This window comes from Pseudophryne corroboree, chromosome 8 (assembly GCF_028390025.1).
Source record: "Pseudophryne corroboree isolate aPseCor3 chromosome 8, aPseCor3.hap2, whole genome shotgun sequence".
Taxonomy (NCBI): Eukaryota; Metazoa; Chordata; class Amphibia; order Anura; family Myobatrachidae; genus Pseudophryne; species Pseudophryne corroboree.
In genome coordinates, this window is record NC_086451.1 from 483,041,457 (window position 1) to 483,061,569 (window position 20,113).

A 20,113-nucleotide genomic window follows, 5' to 3' on the forward strand; every position below is an offset into this window, starting at 1 on the left:
TTGGTATGGCATCAGTCGCTGACACGTCTCCTGCCGTGAGAATGCGGTGTTGTGGCTACTAACCGTTGTCGTCTCTTTTCCTACTACTGCATTGGGCTGGTTAACTAAAAACTGAGCTCCTGTGCAGGGAGGCGGGGTGATATAGGAGGCGGCGCTGTGCATTCTGGGAACAGTCAAAGCTTTGAGCCTGTTGGTGCCTCGGATCAAGATCCTACTCTACACCGCATTGTCCATTCCTTGTGGAGCCCAGTGTACCTCGCAGAAACAGTTTTAACAAAGGTAAGTTCTTACCATAAAACTCGTTATTTCCTGTAAACGTATTTATTAACCCCACACCCGCCAAACAGTAGGTGATTGGAATAGCTCTAGTGCTATATTTATTTTTGCTGACCCCACTTCTGTAGGGGTGCCAGCCCTGAGCTCATTGGCCCAGAGCTGGTTGGCACTATAACGGGGGTACCCCACTCCAAGGGTCTGCCCTGCTATAGTGCCAGCAGTCCTAGCTAACATTACCTAGTGCTGGTGTGACGGCCTCTCACTTTTCCTTACATTTACTTACGGGGCTGTCCTTCACTGTACAGTATTATTTATTAACAGTTTCTTATATAACCCAGCAAATTCCGTTGCACTTTACAGTTGGACACAATGATAAAACAAAACTGGGTAATAACAGTCAGACATAGAGGTAGGAGGGCCCTGCTCACAAGCTTACAATATATAGGGAAGTAGCAGAGCCGGCCTTAGCTATAGGCAGGCTAGGCATTTACCTAGGGCAGGCATTCCCAACCACAGTCCTCAAGGCACACCAACAGTGAAGGTTTTAGTGATATCCAGGCTGCAGCACAGATGGTTAAATCAAAATAGCTCAGCTACTAATTATGTCACCTGTGCTGAAGGCTGGATATCACTAAAACCTGCACTGTTAGTGTGCCTTGAGGGCCGTGGTTGGGAATGCCTGGCCTAGGGCAACCAAGCATGTCCCTGCAGTATGTCATGCTGGGAGGGACAGTCTGCAAACTATCTGTTACTTTCTAATTGTATTCAACCAGTACTTGTATACACTGCTGTTTACATTTGTCAAATAGAATGCACACTGTCCCTTGAACTCCCCCTGACATGCTTGAATGCCCCTGACTTGTGAGACCTTAGACAGCAGAAACCCAGTAACTGCAATTCCTGGACCTGTGACATTTTCACTGACTATATAAGGTTATTACTGGATCGCTCCTTATGATACCACATGTGTATTGTGGAAGACTGCTCCACATAAATCTGACATCACCTATACTGCTTATGCACATGGGGGAGGGGGACCTGCTATCCTGTGTCCCTTATCCCTGTGCAAACCCCAGGTGTCTGCAGGGATATAACATGGGCAGTGTTCTCCCCACACTTTATTTCTCAGACAGTCCATACAGTAAAATTCCCCTGTCATCCCGCACTGTAACGTGGTCAGTAAGATGCGTTGCGCTATTTCTATATGAAACATCAGTGCAGCGTGACTTTAGGACACGTCAGACTGGAGGGCAGAGCATATCGCTCCCGCAGTATAAAATAAAGGGCATGCAGTTGCCGGGAGTAACAGACACCAGCAAACACACTGGACAGTGAAGAGAATGGAAAGTTGCTACATGTTTGATACTGGTCATAGTGTATAACCAGCAAGTGTGGCAGTATCTGAAGATTGCTGCCATCTGTGTCCAATCAGCAAGCTAAAATAAAGGATGAGGCTGCAAAGGACGGCATACCCTGTGAGGTCACTTTCCTTGTTCGGGTGCAAGCACAAGCACTCACCCATCCTGTCAACCCCATCTCACAAAACGCAGTCATGGATCTAGGGAGCTGCATGGGCGCACACACTGACTGCAAGCACGCCAGCAAGCAAAAGTAAGTTTTATGAAAAAATCTACTAGCATTACTAATGTGGGGCATATGTGTAAGGTGCATGACTGTGTGGCATTATGTGTATTATGGGCATTACTAATGTGGGGCATATGTGTCAGGTGCATTACTGTGTGGCATTATGTGTATTATGGGCATTACTAATGTGGGGCATATGTGTAAGGTGCATTACTGTGTGGCATTATGTGTATTATGGGCATTACTAATGTGGGGCATATGTGTAAGGTGCATTACTGTGTGGCATTATGTGTATTATGGGCATTACTAATGTGGGGCATATGTGTAAGGTGCATTACTGTGTGGCATTATGTGTATTATAGGCATTACTAATGTACGGCATATGTGTAAGGTGCATTACTGTGTGGCATTATGTGTATTATGGGCATTACTAATGTGGGGCATATATGTAAGGTGCATTACTGTGTGGCATTATGTGTATTATAGGCATTACTAATGTGCGGCATATGTGTAAGGTGCATTACTGTGTGGCATTATGTGTATTATGGGCATTACTAATGTGGGGCATATGTGTAAGGTGCATTACTGTGTGGCATTATGTGTATTATGGGCATTAGTAATGTGGGGCATTTATGTAAGGTGCATTACTGTCTGGCATTATGTGTATTATGGGCATTACTAATGTGGGGCATATGTGTAAGGTGCATTACTGTGTGGCATTATGTGTATTATGGGCATTAGTAATGTGCGGCATATGTGTAAGGTGCATTACTGTGTGGCATTATGTGTATTATGGGCATTACTAATGTGGGGCATATGTGTAAGGTGCATTACTGTGTGGCATTATGTGTATTATGGGCATTACTAATGTGGGGCATATATGTAAGGTGCATTACTGTCTGGCATTATGTGTATTATGGGCATTACTAATGTGGGGCATATGTGTAAGGTGCATTACTGTGTGGCATTATGTGTATTATGGGCATTAGTAATGTGCGGCATATGTGTAAGGTGCATTACTGTGTGGCATTATGTGTATTATGGGCAATACTAATGTGGGGCATATGTGTAAGGTGCATTACTGTGTGGCATTATGTGTATTATGGGCATTACTAATGTGCGGCATATGTGTAAGGTGCATTACTGTGTGGCATTATGTGTATTATGGGCATTACTAATGTGCGGCATATGTGTAAAGTGCATTACTGTGTGGCATTATGTGTATTATGGGCATTACTAATGTGGGGCATATGTGTCAGGTGCATTACTGTGTGGCATTATGTGTATTATGGGCATTAGTAATGTGGGGCATATGTGTAAGGGGCATTACTGTGTGGCATTATGTGTATTATGGGCATTACTAATGTGGGGCATATGTGTAAGGTGCATTACTGTGTGGCATTATGTGTATTATGGGCATTACTAATGTAGGGCATATGTGTAATGTGCATTACTGTGTGGCATTATGTGTATTATGGGCATTACTAATGTGCGGCATATGTGTAAGGTGCATTACTGTGTGGCATTATGTGTATTATGGGCATTACTAATGTGGGGCATATGTGTAAGGTGCATTACTGTGTGGCATTATGTGTATTATGGGCATTACTAATGTAGGGCATATGTGTAAGGTGCATTACTGTGTGGCATTGTGTGTATTATGGGCATTACTAATGTGGGGCATATGTGTAAGGTGCATAACTGTGTGGCATTATGTGTATTATGGGCATTACTAATGTGCGGCATATGTGTAAGGTGGGCCCCACTGCCTGAGTGTTGATGGGTTAGATGCAGAACTAGCGGCGGTGCTAGGGGGCACCAGCCAAAATTTTGCCCAGGGCATCAAATTGGCTAGGGCCGGCTCTGGGAAATAGGCATTGATACACAAGGATAGATGATATTTATTGCATAGTTATCCACCAGATTGGAAAGATTCTAGGTGGGTTGCATGATATCACATTACAGCAGTGATGAACCAGGGTCAGGAGGAAGGGAAAGTGAAGAAAGAGAAGATATGTGTGGACTGTACAGTGGGGATATAATCGGATAGGAAAGCTTATGAAGGTTGAGTGAGCGGTTCTGGAAAGTGATAATAAGCTGTCTGAATAGGTGAGTTTTCAGGGAACGTTTGGAGACTAGAGGAGAGTCTTATTGTACGTGGTAGGGCATTCCACAGAGTGGGTGCAGCCTGAAGAAAGTCCTGTAATCGTGCATGACAGCGAGTAATGAGTGTGGATGAGAGACGCAGATCTTGTGCAGAGCGGAGAGGTCGGGTTGGGGGATATTTTGAGATAAGAGAAGAGATGTACATTGGTACACACAGTACTCGATGTGAAATAAAGTACATTTCTTCTAAGTTCCAGCCTATCACACAGGCAGGTGGTCTCTACAACCCTAACCAGCAATTGACTCAATAAATGAAAACATAAATTTGGTATTTTTATTTTATAGGAAATTACACGTCTCTGCAGGGTTTGGCTTTCACACACTACTCTCCAGGTAACAGTTTTCTTTATGGTAAGTAATTAGAATTCACAGCTCCAGTATCAACTAATAACATAAAGTCAGCTGAGCGTTGGTTCCCTGTTACACTTTTCCACCAAATATCAGATAAAGTTAGTATCCAGTTTTAGTAGTCAATTATGTTAATTTCGCTCGTACATTGGGGGTCATTCCGAGTTGTTCGCTCGCAAGCTGCTTTTAGCAGCTTTGCACACGCTAAGCCGCCGCCTACTGGGAGTGAATCTTAGCTTCTTAAAATTGCGAACGAAAGATTCGCAATATTGCGAAAAGACATCTCTGTGCAGTTTCTGAGTAACTCGAGACTTACTCGGCATCTGCGATCAGTTCAGTGCTTGTCGTTCCTGGTTTGACGTCACAAACACACCCAGCGTTCGCCCAGACACTCCTCCGTTTCTCAAGCCACTCCCGCGTTTTTCCCAGAAACGGTAGCGTTTTTTCACACACACCCATAAAACGGCCAGTTTCCGCCCAGAAACACCCACTTCCTGTCAATCACATTACGAACACCAGAACGAAGAAAAAACCGTGAGTAAAATTCCTAACTGCATAGCAAATTTACTTGGCGCAGTCGCAGTGCGGACATTGCGCATGCGCACTAAGCGGAAAATCGCTGCGATGCGAAGAAATTTACCGAGCTAACAACTCGGAATGACCCCCATTAATGGGTAAAAGCATACTTGCCTACCCTCCTGGACTGGCTGGGAGGCTTCCGAAAATTGTGTGGTGCTCCCGGCCACCCGGAAAGGTTGGAAGTCTCCTGGATCTGGCCTCACCCCCCCCCAGCCCCCCAGCTGTCCTTCATAGTGGGCGGGAGGCTGATGATGATATTCACCAGAATATTCAATACCAGTAATCAGGGCATTGAATAGTGGGGGGCGGGGTCACAATGAAGCGATCGCGCATCCATGCCCACATGCCGCCCACCTGCGATGAGGCCACGCCCCCTGTAATACCGACTTGGCTGCCCCCTTCTGCATGGGGCAACTGGAAAGATGATAAGCCTGGATAAAAGGATTGACAGGTCTTTCAGCTTGTTGCTATTATCTAATGAGAACTTTCTTCCCATGGGTATATTGATCCATTGAAAGCCGGTAATTAGGGTCTGACTAGGCTGGGCTACAGGGCCCAATGTACTCTCCTCCGTATTAGCTAGCCATGCCTGTTACACGCATGTACCTATTTGCTGGTACTTTGGCTGCAAGTAGCTTTAGCAGCTGTGCGCTGTACACACAGAGGAACTGTTATATTCTGTCCATTAAAATCCCAGTGCGAAATCAATCCTACTCTCGATATATGTACAGGGCAGTCTGAAAGGTTCTTTAAGAGCAGCAGGCTAGGTTGAATGCATTATGCAATGTCCTTACTTTGGGGGTAATTTAGACCTGATCGCGCCGACAGGGGTAGTGTATAATCACTAGTGATGAGCGGGTTCGGTTCCTCGGAAAACGAACCCCCCCGAACTTCACCCATTTTACACGGGTCCGAGGCATACTCGGATTCTCCCGTATGGCTCGGTTAACCCGAACGCGCCCGAACGTCATCATCCCGCTGTCGGATTCTCGCGAGATTCGGATTCTATATAAGCAGCCGCGCGTCGCCGCCATTTTCACTCGTGCATTGGAAATGTTAGGGAGAGGACGTGGCTGGTGTCCTCTCCGTTTTTATTCATTGTTGATGCAAATATTTGTGCTTGCTTTGTATTATTAATATAGGAGGAGTACAGTGCAGAGTTTTGCTGATCAGTGACCACCAGTTTTATCCGTTCTCTGCCTGAAAAAAACGCTTCTTATCCGTTATCTGTGCTCAGTGTGCTGCATATATCTGTGCTCCCACTGCTTAATTGTGGGGACTGGGGAGCAGCTGTATTATATAGGAGGAGTACAGTGCAGAGTTTTGCTGACAGTGACCACCAGTATACGTTGTCTGCCTGAAAAACGCTCCATATCTGTGCTCAGTGTGCTGCATATTTCTGTGCTCACACTGCTTAATTGTGGGGACTGGGGAGCAGCTGTATTATATAGGAGTACAGTGCAGAGTTTTGCTGACAGTGACCACCAGTATACGTTGTCTGCCTGAAAAACACTCCATATCTGTGCTGCATTGTAGTATATAGTAGGAGTACAGTGCATAATTTTGCTGACCACCAGTATATAATATATAGCAGTACGGTACAGAAGGCCACTGCTCTACCTACCTCTGTGTCGTCAAGTATACTATCCATCCATACCTGTGGTGCATTTCAGTTTTGCACAGTTTGCTGACCACCAGTATATAATATATAGGAGTACGGTACAGAAGTCCACTGCTCTACCTACCTCTGTGTCGTCAAGTATACTATTTATCCATACCTGTGGTGCATTTCAGTTTTGCACAGTTTGCTGACCACCAGTATATAAAATATAGCATTACGGTACAGTAGGCCACTGCTCTACCTACCTCTGTGTCGTCAAGTATACTATCCATCCATACCTTTGGTGCATTTCAGTTTTTCAAGGTTTGCTGACCACCAGTATATAATATATAGCATTACGGTACAGTAGGCCACTGCTGTACCTACCTCTGTGTCGTCAAGTATACTATCCATCCATACCTGTGGTGCATTTCAGTTTTGCACAGTTTTCAGACCACCAGTATATAATATATAGCATTACGGTACAGTAGGCCACTGCTGTACCTACCTCTGTGTCGTCAAGTATACTATCCATCCATACCTGTGGTGCATTTCAGTTTTGCACAGTTTGCTGACCACCAGTATATAATATATAGCATTACGGTACAGTAGGCCACTGCTGTACCTACCTCTGTGTCGTCAAGTATACTATCCATCCATACCTGTGGTGCATTTCAGTTTTGCACAGTTTGCTGACCACCAGTATATAATATATAGCATTACGGTACAGTAGGCCACTGCTGTACCTACCTGTGTCGTCAAGTATACTATCCATCCATACCTGTGGTGCATTTCAGTTGTGCGCAGTATATAAAGTAGTAGGCCATTGCTATTGATACTGGCATATAATTCCACACATTAAAAAATGGAGAACAAATATGTGGAGGTTAAAATAGGGAAAGATCAAGATCCACTTCCACCTCGTGCTGAAGCTGCTGCCACTAGTCATGGCCGAGACGATGAAATGCCATCAACGTCGTCTGCCAAGGCTGATGCCCAATGTCATAGTAGAGAGCATGTAAAATCCAAAAAACAAAAGTTCAGTAAAGTGACCCAAAAATCAAAATTGAAAGCGTCTGATGAGAAGCGTAAACTTGCCAATATGCCATTTACGACACGGAGTGGCAAGTAACGGCTGAGGCCCTGGCCTATGTTCATGGCTAGTGGTTCAGATTCACATGAGGATGGAAGCACTCATCCTCTTGCTAGAAAACTGCAGTGCCACTCCTAGATGGGCCAGGTGTTTGTGTCGGCCACTTGTGTCGCTTAGCTTAGTCACACAGCGACCTTGGTGCGCCTCTTTTTTTCTTTGCATCATGTGCTTTTTAAGGACAATTTTTTTGAAGTGCCATCCTGCCTGACACTGCAGTGCCACTCCTAGATGGGACTAAAAAGGAAAAAATAAATGAAGCGCCTGTGTCTATGACTGACCAATGAAATAAACTATAAAGTATCCATCAGAACCACGCTCGCTGTACTCAAGGGGCTGTATGGACCCCTAGATTGTGCAAAGATAACGAAAAAAAGGGAGAGAGAAGCGCTCATGTGTTCAGAATGGATACTCAATTAATCTATACAGAGCCGGTATCCCTTTTTTTCCACTCCTAGATGGGCCAGGTGTTTGTGTCGGCCACTTGGGTCGCTTAGCTTAGTCACACAGCGACCTTGGTGCGCCTCTTTTTTTCTTTGCATCATGTGCTGTTTGGGGACAATTTTTTTGAAGTGCCATCCTGCCTGACACTGCAGTGCCACTCCTAGATGGGCCAGGTGTTTGTGTCGGCCACTTGTGTCGCTTAGCTTAGTCACACAGCGACCTTGGTGCGCCTCTTTTTTTCTTTGCATCATGTGCTGTTTGGGGACAATTTTTTTGAAGTGCCATCCTGCCTGACACTGCAGTGCCACTCCTATATGGGCCAAGTGTTTGTGTCGGCCACTTGTGTCGCTTAGCTTAGTCACACAGCGACCTTGGTGCGCCTCTTTTTTCTTTGCATCATGTGCTGTTTGGGGACAATTTTTTTGAAGTGCCATCCCGCCTGACACTGCAGTGCCACTCCTAGATGGGCCAGGTGTTTGTGTCGGCCACTTGGGTCGCTTAGCTTAGTCACACAGCGACCTTGGTGCGCCTCTTTTTTTCTTTGCATCATGTGCTGTTTGGGGACAATTTTTTTGACGTGCCATCCTGCCTGACACTGCAGTGCCACTCCTAGATGGGCCAGGTGTTTGTGTCGGCCACTTGGGTTGCTTAGCTTAGTCACACAGCGACCTTGGTGCGCCTCTTTTTTTCTTTGCATCATGTGCTGTTTGGGGACTATTTTTTTGAAGTGCTATCCTGCCTGACACTGCAGTGCCACTCCTAGATGGGCAAGGTGTTTGTGTCGGCCACTTGTGTCGCTTAGCTTAGTCACACAGCGACCTTGGTGCGCCTCTTTTTTTCTTTGCATCATGTGCTGTTTGGGGACAATTTTTTTGAAGTGCCATCCTGCCTGACACTGCAGTGCCACTCCTAGATGGGCCAGGTGTTTGTGTCGGCCACTTGTGTCGCTTAGCTTAGTCACACAGCGACCTTGGTGCGCCTCTTTTTTTCTTTGCATCATGTGCTGTTTGGGGACAATTTTTTTGAAGTGCCATCCAGCCTGACACTGCACTGCCACTCCTAGATGGGCCAGGTGTTTGTGTCGGCCACTTGGGTCGCTTAGCTTAGCCATCCAGCGACCTCGGTGCAAATTTTAAGACTAAAAATAATATTGTGAGGTGTCAGGTGTTCAGAATAGACTGAAAATGAGTGGAAATTATGGTTATTGAGGTTAATAATACTATGGGATAAAAATGACCCCCAAATTCTATGATTTAATCTGTTTTTGAGGGTTTTTTGTAAAAAAACACCCGAATCCAAAACACACCCGAATCCGACAAAAAAATTTCAGGGAGGTTTTGCCAAAACGCGTCCGAATCCAAAACACGGCCGCGGAACCGAATCCAAAACCAAAACACAAAACCCGAAAAATGTCCGGTGCACATCACTAATAATCACTGTGCAAGTGTGCGATCGCTTGTGTTGCAGAGCTGCACAAAAATCAGTTTGTGCAGTCTCTGCGCTGCCCAGGACTTACTTATCCAGTGCGATGAGATGAGGCTGATCGGGGCTGGAGCTGACGTCAGACACCCTCCCTGAAAACGCCTGAGCCTGTGTTTTTCCGGACACTCCCTGAAAACGCTCAGTTGCCACCCACAAACGGCCTCTTCCTGTCAATCACCGTACGAACGCCCGTGCTTTCGGATTTTTCACACCATCCCGTTGCTAGGCGTCGATGCCTGTTGCCGTTGTGCGATGCGCCTGCTGTGCGAAAGCTGAATCCACCGGCATTTTGTGGAAATGAACCGAACCAAAACCAGGACTGAAACTCCTAAGGTATTTTTATAAAATGTAATCAATGATTATCTATCTTTTAATTGATTTTTCATTTTAACCAACCCAAAAACCAAATCTGAACCAGAACACTTGAGGGTGGTTTTACCAAAACATGAATTAGAACCAAGACCACAATACGGGGGTCCGCGCACATCTCTGCTCTCAGTGTTCCTGGGTTGACTTTGTGTTCACATCTAGGGCAGGGAAGCTGAATAGGCTTCGTCTCAGACCACAGGGCGGTTCTCTTTCAGGAGGTTCTAGGCAATGGTTTTCCTCCTGGCCCGGGCTCCTGGAAGTTTAACTGTGCTTTGCTGGAATCTTCTTTAAGCCGAGCAGGACCCTTCGCCTGTCGCCCGGCAGAGTTATTTGTATGCTGTGGGATCTCATGGGCTCAGAGCCCCTAGAGCTGTATGAGGAGATGGTCTTGGAAGCAGAATGCCTATGCTGATGAGGGAGGTGACTTTAAAAAGTGGGGTCCCATCTCTCTCCTGAATGTGGACTACAAGATCCTCAAAAGGTACCAGCTGATTGGTTAAAGACTATCTTCAAACATATTGTTCATCTGGACCAGACCTGGGGCATCGCTGACCACAGTTCTGGGGATACACAGTCCATCACATCAACAATCATTGCACGCATGTGGTCCTGATTAATGACCATCAGGAGAAGGCCTTTGATTGTGCCTCATAGTAGATTATGAGTGGGACACAGAAGAGATCTGGGATGGTGAAATGTTTTGTTTGTATGAGGCTAACCTGATGTACGATGACATTTATAGCTTTGTGCTGGTGATTGGCTGGGGGACTAGCCCTTCCCAGTTGTGCCTGGGGGTCAGACAAGGCTCTCACCTCTTCTTTTTGTTGTTGAACACATCTATTCATTGTGTGCATCAGACAGGACCCAGACAACAGAGGGACCATTGCACCGGGTCCAAACCAACAAGAAAATAACATGGACTGTGGATTTTGTTCTGATGGACTGTGGAGCCTCAGAGTCCTTATTCTCAAGGGAATGTGCTGGTTCTACGCAACCACATTCTTCCCGTTGTGCATGGTTTATGCATGGCCCCATCTGGGTGTGGTCTATGGCTCCATCACCAGGGCAGGGTCTCACATATTCTGAGGAGTTGCGAACATCGCTAATGGTGCATGCTCAGTGAGGACACGACTATGGGACTGTCACTAAGCACAGGCGTTGCTGGACACCCTAAAACATGAAATCAAAGACAGACCGGGTATCATACCTTCTAAAGAGCCAATCAGCTTCCAGCTATCATTTTATAGAATGTGCTTGGTATATGATAGCTAGAATCTCATTGGTTGCTAGGGGCAACTTCTCGACTTGTCCGCTGTAAAAGGTTTGATGCATCTCCTGCAGTATCTTTATTATAATCTACAGCTGGCATAACGGTATAATATATACATATTTAATAGTGCACATGTCCAGTATAACAGTAAGTGAGATGCATGACTCTGACTCTGCTGTAAGTGAATGTAATGGCGGTCCAGTTTAGTGCGAATGTTAGTGGCAGAGTGCGCCTCGGGTAAGGTTACCAGTTGCTGCAGTGTAAGATCTTCTCACCCCTCCTACCTCTTGCTGGTGGGTGATGGCGTGGGGCCACTTAGTGGACTGGTGACCTGTACTTCCGTGTTCCTATTGCCATGTGTGTGGTCCCTTTCACACACTTGCGTGGTATGCGGTGACCTCCCGTGTTGCCGGGCACTTCCACAGATGGCCGTCTGTGCACAATGTGTAGCCACCGCTGTCCTGGTAACTGGGTATATTGTTTCTGAATCTCTCCAACACGTAGCGGCCAGGGGCGGATTTAGAGACCAGGCTGCCCCTGGGCACATTATTGGCTGCCCCTCCTCCCCCCATTGCCCCCTTCATTTTGGGTGCCAGTCCGCATGCCTCGAGACCCCCGAAGCAGCCCCAGCCTGACCTTCTGGACCTACTATCAACTCCTGGACCACAATTTGCTTCCCATTGTCTCACCCCCGTCATTCGCTAAATAAAATATTAAAAAAATAAGTCGTAATGACCATGGCCCTTATCAGCCTGGTGTGCTGCCCCTCCAGCAAGTGCCGCCTCTAGGCATGTGCCTCACGTGCCTAGTGGGAAATCTGCCACTGGTAAGCCTTCTTCGGGGATATGTATAATACTGCACCGGATGCTATTCTAGCTGTAAATTATAATAAAGACATTACCATTACCAACATATAGGGGGGGAATTCAAATGTTTGAAAAGTCGGTTGGGTGTCTGTTTTTTCCTGTCTATTAGATACGAAAAAGCAAACACCCAACTGACTTTTCAAACATTTGAATTCCCCCCATAGTGTGTTCTTTAATCAACCATTGTAGTAGAGAGGCAGCATGGCGGGAGAGCGCTGCATCTCAGTGACTTTCTGCAGCGCTTCTAGTGCGGCGGCGTTGGCGCTTAAGGGGAGGGGAGTCTCCATGGCGTAAGTGCTTCAGTAGGGGGGACGTTGTAGTTTTCCACTATGGGACTTTACATTAGAGATGAGCGGGTTCGGTTTCTCTGAATCCGAACCCGCCAGAACTTCATGTTTTTTTTCACGGGTCCGAGCGACTCGGATCTTCCCGCCTTGCTCGGTTAACCCGAGCGCGCCCGAACGTCATCATGACGCTGTCGGATTCTCGCGAGGCTCGGATTCTATCGCGAGACTCGGATTCTATATAAGGAGCCGCGCGTCGCCGCCATTTTCTCACACGTGCATTGAGATTGATAGGGAGAGGACGTGGCTGGCGTCCTCTCCGTTTAGACACTTGATTTACTAATTTTGGGGAGCATTAGGAGTACTCAGTAGTGTACAGTGCAGAGTTTTGCTGATAGTGACCAGTGACCACCACTTTTATTTATAATCCGTTCTCTGCCTGAAAAAAGCGATACACAGCACACAGTGACTCAGTCACATACCATATCTGTGTGCACTGCTCAGGCTCAGGCCAGTGTGCTGCATCATCTATTATCTATATATAATATTATATATCTGTCTGACTGCTCAGCTCACACAGCTTATAATTGTGGGGGAGACTGGGGAGCACTACTGCAGTGCCAGTTATAGGTTATAGCAGGAGCCAGGAGTACATAATATATTATATAGTGAGTGACCACCAGACACACAGTGCAGTTTATTTAATATATCCGTTCTCTGCCTGAAAAAAGCGATACACACAGTGACTCAGTCAGTCACATACCATATCTGTGTGCACTGCTCAGGCTCAGGCCAGTGTGCTGCATCATCTATATATATTATATATCTGTCTGACTGCTCAGCTCACACAGCTTATAATTGTGGGGGAGACTGGGGAGCACTACTGCAGTGTCAGTTATAGGTTATAGCAGGAGCCAGGAGTACATAATATTATATTAAAATTAAACAGTGCACACTTTTGCTGCAGGAGTGCCACTGCCAGTGTGACTAGTGACCAGTGACCTGACCACCAGTATATAATATTAGTAGTATACTATCTCTTTATCAACCAGTCTATATTAGCAGCAGACACAGTACAGTGCGGTAGTTCACGGCTGTGGCTACCTCTGTGTCGGCACTCGGCAGCCCGTCCATAATTGTATATACCACCTAACCGTGGTTTTTTTTTCTTTCTTTATACATACATACTAGTTACGACTACGAGTATACTATCTCTTTATCAACCAGTCTATATATTAGCAGCAGACACAGTACAGTGCGGTAGTTCACGGCTGTGGCTACCTCTGTGTTGGCACTCGGCAGCCCGTCCATAATTGTATATACCACCTAACCGTGGTTTTTTTTTCTTTCTTTATACATACATACTAGTTACGAGTATACTATCTCTTTATCAACCAGTCTATATATTAGCAGCAGACACAGTACAGTGCGGTAGTTCACGGCTGTGGCTACCTCTGTGTCGGCACTCGGCAGCCCGTCCATAATTGTATACTAGTATCCAATCCATCCATCTCCATTGTTTACCTGAGGTGCCTTTTAGTTGTGCCTATTAAAATATGGAGAACAAAAATGTTGAGGTTCCAAAATTAGGGAAAGATCAAGATCCACTTCCACCTCGTGCTGAAGCTGCTGCCACTAGTCATGGCCGAGACGATGAAATGCCAGCAACGTCGTCTGCCAAGGCCGATGCCCAATGTCATAGTACAGAGCATGTCAAATCCAAAACACCAAATATCAGTAAAAAGCCTCTTTTTTTCTTTGCGTCATGTGCTGTTTGGGGAGGGTTTTTTGGAAGGGACATCCTGCGTGACACTGCAGTGCCACTCCTAGATGGGCCCGGTGTTTGTGTCGGCCACTAGGGTCGCTTATCTTACTCACACAGCGACCTCGGTGCAAATTTTAGGACTAAAAATAATATTGTGAGGTGTGAGGTATTCAGAATAGACTGAAAATGAGTGTAAATTATGGTTTTTGAGGTTAATAATACTTTGGGATCAAAATGACCCCCAAATTCTATGATTTAAGCTGTTTTTTAGTGTTTTTTGAAAAAAACACCCGAATCCAAAACACACCCGAATCCGACAAAAAAAATTCGGTGAGGTTTTGCCAAAACGCGTTCGAACCCAAAACACGGCCGCGGAACCGAACCCAAAACCAAAACACAAAACCCGAAAAATTTCAGGCGCTCATCTCTACTTTACATCAGGTAATGCTAGAACCTTTTCCTCTGAGGTTAATTATAATTTAATAAAAAGCTGTGACCTTTTAGCTAAGCTGTGTTTGTGTCCGTGTCGTTATTTCAGTTATATAAGTCAACGTTCATTTGTTTTAAGTTATTAGAAGGTTTTAAAGTGTTAATTAGGAATAAACCAATGTCGCTCTTATGCTGCCAATAGTTACTGAGTTATGCAGAGGGGGGAAGAGCAGGGGCCTGAATATACACATGTAATACAAGAGACAAGGCTCCTCAATGTGTGTTTCAGCAGGGATCTTTAAGTATAGTCTGTTGAGAGGGTATCTGACTGATACTGCAAATTACATGAGTACAGATTTAGAAAATAGGTCGTATGGGTCAAATATATTTAATGAACAGGTGACCTGATTTTATCATCTATTACTTGCTCATCCATATAGTGTGACAAGATCACTGGAAGGCAGGTATATTTGCCCCAGGCAGGGGTGGAAGGCAGGTATATTTGCCCCTGGTTTCCTACCTATGTGTTTTAAAATCCCAGGAATATTGTGTTGGTTCTGCTGAGAGCTTTTGGTAAGAACCGGATAAGGGTCCTGGGGTTGGATGCGAGCAGAGAGGGCGGGTTCTCCATCCATTTAGGCCCAGTTCAGGTCTTTGGGTTATCAGCCGCACAGAAGGCTAATTAGGGCTTTCAGCTGTATGGGTGTGTTAAAAAGCCTGATCGTTGCTCTCTCACACTGCCTGGGGAAAAGGAGAGATTATGGAGTCTCTGTGAGAGAAACCTGCTCTGTCTTGAGTGACCTGTGTCTGGTAAAAACTTATTGCATTGTTTTTTTAGTGAGTTAGGGTTATCCTGTGTATAGTTAGCACCGGACGGCAAGGTGTTTATTTTGATGTTTGTTTGTTTTTCTGCACAATACAATTGGTTGAGGCCGTTTAAACCAAACCAACGGACTTATGTGATCTCTCAGCTGCTGCATCCTGCAGAAATTGCGCCTTTTATGTTAACCTTCCATGTCCTGTATGTAAAACCTAGAAACAAGATGTGTCACTGCCGCCGGCCTGCAAGCAGTTTGGGGCTGTAATCTGCCGTTGCGCACCTTGGTTAAAGCTCTGCGTCACGTTCCCGGGACTTTTCCCAATTATGACCTTGAGTGGTTGGAAATGTAAGTTAATAAGGCTGCGACAAATGACGCTCTCTTTGGTCGATTTGCCTAGTGAACTGTTAATTGTAAAACAGAAAGACATTATGTTCAGCTTTCTCTATCACATCTTGTGTTTTAACAGTGACACTTCATTGAGTGCAATTAACAAAGCCTAAGAGATTTATTAAGACACTTCTCCATGGCCAATGATCCATCCCACTTAAGACATAACACTGTAAAATGCACATTATCTCCTCTTGGCACTTACAATAATGCTTCATGAACTAGGAAGGCATATGTTAAAGCAGATAAAATAGCATTATTAGCTGACAAATCTTACAATTTATTAGACAGTTAATTTATCAGCTTAAAAGACACTTAAAACAGCTGTGCATTTAATGCCTTTTTAATGTATCCAGTAAAACTTGCATAATTGCCTGTGGTGCAATTTATTTTTTAGCTATGTTGCAGAATGTCTACATTTACTGTTTACATTCTCTTTCATGTCTCCCACAAGGTTTATCATGTCTGTGGACGGCGTTCGCCGACGGCTGGTTGCGGGGACACAAACGAGACCAGGTAGTTGTTGGTGGCAGCTCGTAATCAGACTTTAGGGAAAGATCTGTCTGGAAATGTTGACGGAGATGAAAGTGATAGAACCTGTTCTGCATCTGAGCAGACTTAAGCGCTGTAGATGGCTGAATGTGTCTATGTCGCCTGTATTACCCTCACTGCAGGGAAAGAAGCGCTGTAGATGGCTGAATGTGTCTATGTCGCCTGTAGTGTATTGCCCTCACTGCAGGGAAAGAAGCGCTGTAGATGGCTGAATGTGTATGAGTCGCCTGTATTGCCCTCACTGCAGGGAAAGAAGCGCTGTAGATGGCTGAATGTGTATGAGTCGCCTGTATTGCCCTCACTGCAGGGAAAGAAGCGCTGTAGATGGCTGAATGTGTATGAGTCGCCTGTATTGCCCTCACTGCAGGGAAAGAAGCGCTGTAGATGGCTGAATGTGTGTGTGTCACTGGTATTACCCTCACTGCAGGGAAAGAAGCGCTGTGAATGGCTGAATGTGTATGTGTCGCCTGTATTGCCCTCACTGCAGGGAAATAAGCGCTGTGGATGGCTGAATGTGTATGTGTTGCCTGTATTGCGCTCACTGCAGGGAAAGAAGCGCTGTGGATGGCTGAATGTGTCTATGTCGCCTGTATTGCCCTCACTGCAGGGAAAGAAGCGCTGTAGATGGCTGAATGTGTATGAGTCGCCTGTATTGCCCTCACTGCAGGGAAAGAAGCGCTGTAGATGACTGAATGTGTATGAGTCGCCTGTATTGCCCTCACTGCAGGGAAAGAAGCGCTGTAGATGGCTGAATGTGTGTGTGTCACTGGTATTACCCTCACTGCAGGGAAAGAAGCGCTGTAGATGGCTGAATGTGTGTGTGTCACTGGTATTACCCTCACTGCAGGGAAAGAAGCGCTGTGAATGGCTGAATGTGTATGTGTCGCCTGTATTGCCCTCACTGCAGGGAAAGAAGCGCTGTGGATGGCTGAATGTGTATGTGTTACCTGTATTGCGCTCACTGCAGGGAAAGAAGCGCTGTGGATGGCTGAATGTGTCTATGTCGCCTGTATTGCCCTCACTGCAGGGAAAGAAGCGCTGTAGATGGCTGAATGTGTATGTGTCGCCTGTATTGCCCTCACTGCAGGGAAAGAAGCGCTGTGGATGGCTGAATGTGTGTGTGTCACTGGTGTTACCCTCACTGCAGGGAAAGAAGCGCTGTAGGTGGCTGAATGTAAATGTGTCGCCTGTATTGCCCTCAGTGCAGGGAAAGAAGCGCTGTAGGTGGCTGAATGTAAATGTGTCGCCTGTATTGCCCTCAGTGCAGGGAAAGAAGCGCTGAATGTGTATGTGTCGCCTGTATTGCCCTCACTGCAGGGGAAGAAGCACTGTAGATGGCTGAATGTGTATGTATCACCTGTATTGCTCTCACTGCAGGGAAAGAAGCGCTGTATATGGCTGAATGTGTATGTGTCGCCTGTATTGCACTCACTGCAGGGAAAGAAGCGCTGTAGATGGCTGAATGTGTATGTGTCGCCTGTATTGCTCTCACTGCAGGGAAAGAAGCACTGTAGATGGCTGATTGTGTATGTGTCACCTGTATTGCACACACTGCAGGGAAAGAAGCGCTGTCGATGGCTGAATGTGTATGTGTCGCCTGTATTGCTCTCACTGCAGGGAAAGAAGCGCTGTAGATGGCTGAATGTGTATGTGTCGCCTGTATTGCTCTCACTGCAGGGAAAGAAGCACTGTAGATGGCTGAATGTGTATGTGTCACCTGTATTGCACACACTGCAGGGAAAGAAGCGCTGTAGGTGGCTGAATGTGTATGTGTCTCCTGTATTGCTCTCACTGCAGGGAAAGAAGCGCTGTGGATGGCTGAATGTGTCTATGTCGCCTGTATTGCTCTCACTGCAGGGAAAGAAGCGCTGTAGGTGGCTGAATGTGTATGTGTCTCCTGTATTGCTCTCACTACAGGGAAAGAAGCGCTGTGGATGGCTGAATGTGTCTATGTCGCCTGTATTGCCCTCACTGCAGGGAAAGAAGCGCTGTGGATGGCTGAATGTGTATGTGTCGCCTGTATTGCCCTCACTGCAGGGAAAGAAGCGCTGTGGATGGCTGAATGTGTGTGTGTCACTGGTGTTACCCTCACTGCAGGGAAAGAAGAGATGTAGGTGGCTGAATGTGGATGTGTCGCCTGTATTGCCCTCACTGCAGGGAAAGAAGCGCTGAATGTGTATGAGTCGCCTGTATTGCACACACTGCAGGGAAAGAAGCGCTGTGGATAGCTGAATGTGTATGTGTCGCCTGTATTGCTCTCACTGCAGGGGAAGAAGCGCTGTATATGGCTGAATGTGTATGTGTCGCCTGTATTGCACACACTGCAGGGAAAGAAGCGCTGTGGATGGCTGAATGTGTATATGTCACCTGTATTGCTCTCACTGCAGGGAAAGAAGCGCTGTAGATGGCTGAATGTGTATGTGTCTCCTGTATTGCTCTCACTGCAGGGAAAGAAGCGCTGTGGATGGCTGAATGTGTATGTGTCGCCTGTATTGCCCTCACTGCAGGGGAAGAAGCGCTGTATATGGCTGAATGTGTATGTGTCGCCTGTATAGCACACACTGCATGGAAAGAAGCGCTGTGGATGGCTGAATGTGTATATGTCACCTGTATTGCTCTCACTGCAGGGAAAGAAGCGCTGTAGATGGCTGAATGTGTATGTGTCTCCTGTATTGCTCTCACTGCAGGGAAAGAAGCGCTGTGGATGGCTGAATGTGTATGTGTCGTCTGTATTGCACAGACTGCAGGGAAAGAAGTGCTGTGGATGGCTGAATGTGTATGTGTCGCCTGTATTGCCCTCACTGCAGGGAAAGAAGCGCTGTGGATGGCTGAATGTGTATGTGTCGCCTGTATTGCCCTCACTGCAGGGAAAGAAGCACTGTAGATAGCTGAATGTGTCTATGTCGCCTGTATTGCCCTCACTGCAGGGAAAGAAGCGCTGTGGATGGCTGAATGTGTGTGTGTCACTGGTGTTACCCTCACTGCAGGGAAAGAAGCGCTGTAGGTGGCTGAATGTGGATGTGTCGCCTGTATTGCCCTCACTGCAGGGAAAGAAGCGCTGAATGTGTATGTGTCCCCTGTATTGCCCTCACTGCAGGGAAAGAAGCACTGTAGATGGCTGAATGTGTATGTGTCACCTGTATTGCTCTCACTGCAGGGAATGAAGCGCTGCAGATGGCTGAATGTGTCTATGTCGCCTGTATTGCCCTCACTGCAGGGAAAGAAGCGCTGTAGATAGCTGAATGTGTATGTGTCACCTGTATTGCCCTCACTGCAGGGAATGAAGCGCTGCAGATGGCTGAATGTGTCTATGTCACCTGTATTGCCCTCACTGCAGGGGAAGAAGCACTGTAGATGGCTGAATGTGTGTGTGTCACCTGTATTGCCCTCACTGCAGGGAATGAAGCGCTGCAGATGGCTGAATGTGTCTATGTCGCCTGTATTGCACTCACTGCAGGGAAAGAAGCACTGTAGATAGCTGAATGTGTATGTGTCGCCTGTATTGCCCTCACTGCAGGGGAAGAAGCACTGTAGATGGCTGAATGTGTATGTGTCACCTGTATTGCCCTCACTGCAGGGAAAGAAGCGCTGTAGATGGCTGAATGTGTCTATGTCGCCTGTATTGCCCTCACTGCAGGGGAAGAAGCGCTGAAGATGGCTGAATGTGTATGTATCACCTGTATTGCCCTCACTGCAGGGAAAGAAGCGCTGCAGATGGCTGAATGTGTCTATGTCGCCTGT